This window comes from Prinia subflava, chromosome 8 (genome assembly GCF_021018805.1).
Source record: "Prinia subflava isolate CZ2003 ecotype Zambia chromosome 8, Cam_Psub_1.2, whole genome shotgun sequence".
In the NCBI taxonomy this organism is placed as follows: domain Eukaryota; kingdom Metazoa; phylum Chordata; class Aves; order Passeriformes; family Cisticolidae; genus Prinia; species Prinia subflava.
In genome coordinates, this window is record NC_086254.1 from 23,514,990 (window position 1) to 23,521,373 (window position 6,384).

A 6,384-nucleotide genomic window follows, 5' to 3' on the forward strand; every position below is an offset into this window, starting at 1 on the left:
GTGTTCGGTCAAGAGGCAGAAGCAGAAGAGCATCTTCCCGAGGAAAGCAGAATATCAGATATATAAAAGATATTTTCTCATCCAGCACTACAAAATAAAAAAGTATCTCCACAAGATATTTTTCTGTAGTGAAAAAAAGTATCTTTTAATGATAATCTTGGAAACAGATCAAAATGAAGCGTCTGTCGGATACAGAAAATGCTGAACCCCGATCTGCTGAGTGACCCACCTGAAAGATCTGCCAGTAACGACAGAACCGTGCTGAAAATGAACCTTTCATAAGCAACGCCTCCTTTTACAGCAAGCTGAGCCCCTGCTTCTGGGAATTTCTCACGATTTAATACAAAACGCATTGAAAAATAAAGACGGATGAATATTGTCTGTGTTTTTCCGTGGGAAATGGAACGGGGAGCGCTATCCCCGCAGCTTGCTGTGTCCCTTAGGAGCAGCAGGGCTCGGGGTTTGCGCGCTCGGAGCGCTCCTCCCGGCGCTGTGTCCAGGAGAGGGTGCTCTTTGGCTGGGTTTGGTTTTTTCCTCCTTCTCCCGATCCCCTGACACAACCGAGGATACTTTGAAATCTCCTTCCACACATTGTTTTATTTTCGGCTCATTAGGATGAAGTTCTGTTTTAAATAGCGCAGCCTAGCTCTGAGAACTTCGCTGCTTGCATGAATTCTCGCTCAGCTGCGTTGAGCAGGACACCAAAGAAGTTTAAATTCCTTTGCCTCTCCTGCCTGGCTGCCACCAGGATCTTGTGACAGAAAGGTGACTTCAGCTAACAGAGTTCTGTTCCCTGCGGTCTCCAGAAAATCCTCGGGAAAAGGAGAGGGGCGTCCTGCAAGGAGATTTCTGGGAGCGCTCATAAAGGGAAAAAATAGGAAAACAAAAATAACCTCTCGCTGCACAGCAGGCTTAGCAGTTGTGCAGTTTAATCCAACCTGGGCGTTATTATCTAATGAACAGCCTCGCCCTCCTCGGGGGTGAATATTCACCCGCATTTTGGGAAGGGAGGAGAGGGAGCTGGCAGTGCCCGGCTGGAGCAGAGCTCCTCCCGGGATCCAGCTGCCATTCCAGGCCCGTGTCCTGCTCGCCGTGGGGACATCCCCGGCCCTGGAGGGGCTCCGTGCTCCCGGGAATGTTGTGAGGTTCCTGGCTGAGTGTGGTGGAAGGGCTGGGAACACCCAGAGCTGGCCGGGCCCTGGCAGAGCCCTTCTGCTGCCAGGGGAATTCTCCCCCTGCTCGGCTGGGATGGATAAAACAGGGACAATTAAACACATCAGCCTTCGATATCCTGTGATAATCACCCAAACCCGGCTCCTCGCCAGGTCTGTGTGCATATTCCAGCAGCGGGGAAAGGGGATCGCTTCGGGACACCGTGGGCATTTAATGGGAATGAGCATCTCCTTGCGGAGGCCTTTGTATTGTCACCGCTGTAGTCACACGGAATTCCAGAAGAACTTGATCCCTACAGCAGTTTCAGGAATTTTCCGGGCTGGAAAAGCCCTCCCAGAACATCCCGTGCCCCATTCCCACCTGAGCACCGAGTGCCACGTCCAGGGAGAGGCGGGCAGCGTTTTCCGGGGTTTATGGCACAGACCAGCGCTGTGTGGGTTTCCCTTTACCCGCGTTCCTTTTCCATTCCCCAGCCCGGCCTGTCCGTGCTGGGGATGCTGCAGCTGTTCTGTGTGCGGGTAAAACAAAAGGTTTTAATTAAAAGTGACACTGCTGCACCTTGTGCTGCTGTGCCAGTGCTGGTGAGAAGCACCTGAGAAGTGTGGAAGCGCTGTAAGGTCCTGTCCTCCTGTTTGCGTCCCAGCATCCATGTGCTTCCCAAGCTGCCAGCTGAAAACATCCCCTGAAGGGTATTTTTTTTAATGGAAAATGACTTTTCTGACTAAAATCATCCCGCAGAGCATACAAACAAAAATTTTTAATGCTAATTTTGGCCAAAATCTGAAGAGAAAAAGGTCATTGAGAGCTCTTGAAGCTCTCAGCAAACAAGGACGTTGTCCGTCAGTTCCCGGCTTTTCAGGGCAAAGGAAAACAGGTTCAGAAAAGATGTAACTTTTCCAATTAAAAATCAATTTTTGCCAGAAAGCCGCTCTGATTAGTTTTAATGAGAGGTAAGCAATGGTAAATGACATCCTGTGCCTACAAATTATGCGTTTGGGTTCAGAGCTGCCCTGCAGCCTCCACTTAACACCACAAGGACCTGGATCAGCGTCTTGTTTTGTAGCGCTCTGACATTTGGAGGATTCGCAGGAGCCGGATTTCTGCGGGGCACTGCCCATTAACCCCGCCTGGCAGGGCAGGGAATTCTCAATTACTGCGTGCCGCGTGCCCTCTCCCCATCTGCATTTCCATTTAAAGCTTGGCTTCTGTGCTCCGGAGGAATTAAAACACTTGCAGGGAGCCGTCACACGGGCGGGTCCGTGTCCTGTCGTGTGCCAGCATTTGGGGTTTGCTGTGCAAAAGGGAATTTCGGGAGGTCTTTCGCTGGAGTGCTGCCCTATGCGGACTTAATTAGCCCCTAATTTCTTAATGTATATCGGAGATGAGGCTTAAATGCTCCTAAATTGTGGGGAAAAAAGCACGGCTTGAAACGACATTTTCTCCACGACTCGTTTTGTGCGCTCAGCCAACAAAAAAAGTTCTATTCCGATTACATTGTTTCTAATTGTAAATGTAATTGTGAGCGCATGAACGGAGCTGTTGAGGCGTGCATTTAGTTCTGAAAGATGAACTCATACTCCTACCAAGGTATTCCAGGGAAAAGTCAAGCAGCAAAGAGTTTCCCACTGATAAGGAACTGCAAAACTTCCAAATCCTCCATCTTTCTGGTGATGATCACTTTTGTTTGCTGCTCCTCAAAAAGTGACCACATTCAGAGCAGACAAACCAAATCAACAATGATTTAATAAACACAAATTATCTGAAAATATTCTGGAGATGTCTGGAGTGACTGACTTTCTTTGGTGTCCCTGATTTGGCAGCTGGAGGGGGACACTGGGCACAGCGGTGAGGGGACAGGGGCTGGCCTGGGACAGCACAGGACACTGGCCCGTGGCCACAGCCAGTGGCAACATTTGTACATTTTTATATGTTCTATGCTCTTCACTGGGGCAGGACCAGAATGATAATCCCAGCCTGGAGGAGTTTCCAGTTCCAGTAAGATCAAACTCTGCCTGATCAAATCCTGTATGATCAAACCCGCTGAATTTCCTTTTACAGCCTTGCTTTTTTTTAAAAAAATTGAACATTCAACTGTCAGAAGTTCTCCAAACCCATGATTCTCCCCTGACACCAAATGCCACAAGTCTGGACAGTGCTGTGATGTGGAGGGCACACAAGGGAACGTGGATGTCTCACAGACACTTGGTCAGTTCTGAGCCCTACAGCCTTGCTGAGGGTGCAGTGACAGCCGTGATTCCTGTGTGTGCAGGGATCCCTCTGAATCTCTGGCGTCAGCAGCACAGGAGAAGCCTCAACTTTCACCTGGAGAAGCCAAACTGCTCTTTGTAGATCAAGGAGCTGGTGAAGAGAGCAAACCCCACCAGGGCCAGTGTCACCTGGTGTCCCTGTCTTCCTCCTGGTGGCACCAGGAGGGTCCAGGGCTGCCCTGGACAAGGTGCTGAGGGTGACAAGGCACAGTCTGCCTGCTGACAGCCCTGCCAGGCACCTGTGGGATCCCAAACCCAGCCCACATGGACGTGCAGAGCAGGGCAGGGAGCAGGAATCAGCCCAGCAGCTCAGCCTGACACGAGTTCTCATCTGCCGAGGAGCTGAATGGATTCAGGCTACGGTTGATAAGCTTATCTTGAAGTAAGACAGAAGCTGGGCTGCTGGAATTCCTACTGTTGCTCTGTCATTATACAGCTGAAAGTCAGGAACTGTCAAATGACATGAATAATATCTGTCCGTATTTAATCCGGCGAGCTGCTGACAATTGCCTCTCACCCTTCCCCTCAGTGCACGAGCTCCACCAAAGGGTTTGGAGCCATCACACTGAATTTAGGCAGATCTGTAGCTGCAGAACCACGCTCCAGATAAGAACCTAGCTGTGTCTAAAATGGAGAAAAAGAGGAGATAGCAGCAAGCACAAAAAACTATGGAGATAATTCTTCCTGGACCACAGCAAGGAAAAATGTTGGAGATTGTGCTGACACTCGTGACGTTACAAATGCTACGGGGCTGAGGATAATGCAGAGTAGACTTTTTTCCCCCTCCCCATTTCAAAACAATCACATTCTATCTTCTTATAAGATATGAGGAAGATTGTTATCTTGCATAATGAAAAGCAAATGACAGGCAGATAAACTTAGGAGCTGTTTATAAAGCCTTGTACAGTATTCTCCATGGTACACAGATAAGGAAATCACATAATTGAAATGGCTACAAACAGCATTAAAAAGGCATAAGAAGAGGAAAATGAGGAGATCAAATGCAGAAGGCAGACAAATTTTAGATTAGTGATGGAGGCGTTCGGGCAAGGCGCTCGATTCCTCGTGGGAGCTGAGCACCTCCTGCTCGTGCAGCCTGAGCTCCCCCTCCCTCCTCCAGGGACCCCCTGTCCTCACCCATCGCAGGGACACCGAGGTTTGACCCTGGAACAACCCCCAGCTTTACCTTCTCTTCACAATTCTTTGCCCTGCAGTGTCCTCAAAAACATCTCTGTGCTTCCTCTGAAAGCACGAGTGGAAGGCACCGGCTGCTGCTCATGGTTCTCTGCAGAAACGGGAAAAATTCAACTCCTTTCCTATCAGAGCAAACAGCAAAGTGTTTTCTGAACTTTCCCAAGCACGGAAATGCCATGGAAATGTTTTCAGGTGTAGGTGGGATAACGGCAGAGGGGTCTCTGCTCTGAGGCAGATTTATGGAAACCTCATTGTTAATGTGGGATTTTCTGGAGGTCCCAGAGCCCCCAGCCCTCAGCCAGGGGACCCTGCTGGGTGTTCCAGGGCAGCAGCTCCCAGGAACTGGAATTCAGGTCACACTGGAAGTCCTTACACTGCGATAATCTTCCCTAATTAGAGGAGGAAAAGAGAACTCAGCTGGACAAATGAGCTAAAATCAGGAGAATCTTGAACAAACATCTCAAGCATTAATCATTTATAGAGAAAGAAGAAGAAAATCATCAAAATAATTGAGCAATTGCAGACAAATGTCACAATGCCTTGTATTGCCAAAACCTCATCATCAGAAATGTATACGTCTGATTTCCAGGTTTATTAATGAAACAAAAAGGCATCTACAATAGATAAATAATACATCATATGGAATTCACACAGTCTATTTATAATAGAGATCAGTGACACCTATCAACTCATATTAAATCACATCATGCAGATTTTGCCTCGTCTGCACATTGTCAATCTCTGCTTCCTCTTTCCCTGCCGTGGTGACAAAAAAGTAACTTGAAAAGAGTTGTCTGAAAAATCCCTGCAAGAACGTTTAAAAGAACAGCAGAGCTCAGCCAGACTCGTGGCTGGGAAGGTGCTGGCTCACCCCACGGCCTGCCCACAATGCAGCTCTGGGGGCACAGCAGGGATTGGGCTCACAGATTGGAAAAGCAGGGTCACACCAAGAATCGAGGGCATGGGATGAGTCAGTGAGAGAATTTGGAGCAGAATTGGGGTGTCAGCCTTCTGAGCTGCAAAGCTGAGCTGTCCTCCATCCCTGACCTGTGCCCCGGTGGAAAACACACACGGAATGAAGTGGGTTTTGAAAAAGAACTTTGAGTTTTTACAAGCATCACCATTAAAACATAACGTGGGCTTAGCAACATCCTTCAAAAACAACATAAATAAGTTATTTTGCAGAGGAATTATTTACTGTGAGAAGAGGTAGAAATTTCTAAACCAGTGCAGAGATCTGTGGGGGAAACATTCTCAGTGACATCACCAGAAATGGGGGCTGAGGAGGCTGAACCCCCTGGATTCTGCATGCAGCTTTTAAAACATAATTAGTGATCTAACATCAACAGACGTCACTGGCTGTGGTAATGTCTGTGGCAAATAAATAACGGTGGAGCACAATAAAACTCGCTGTAATGTGCTCTGCTGTAATATTGATGGCAGCATATGGCAAACATCTGACAGCTGCTAAACAGATGTGGCAATTAGCAAAGCTTCTGGCCACGCTGGAGAGAGGATTGTGCAACAGGAGGATGCTGTGCCTCCCCCTCTGCGGGGCTCTGCACTGCTGCTCCCATCCCCACTCAGGCACTAGTGCTCACTGATGTCTCCTCACCCCAGTTTATTTTATTTTATTATTTATTTTATTATTTTAAATTTTTTTTTTTAATTTTTTTTTGGGTTGCTGCCTCATAGAAGATTTAGAGAAATCCCGAATTTAAACAAGAACAATATCAATTCAGCCGTGGAG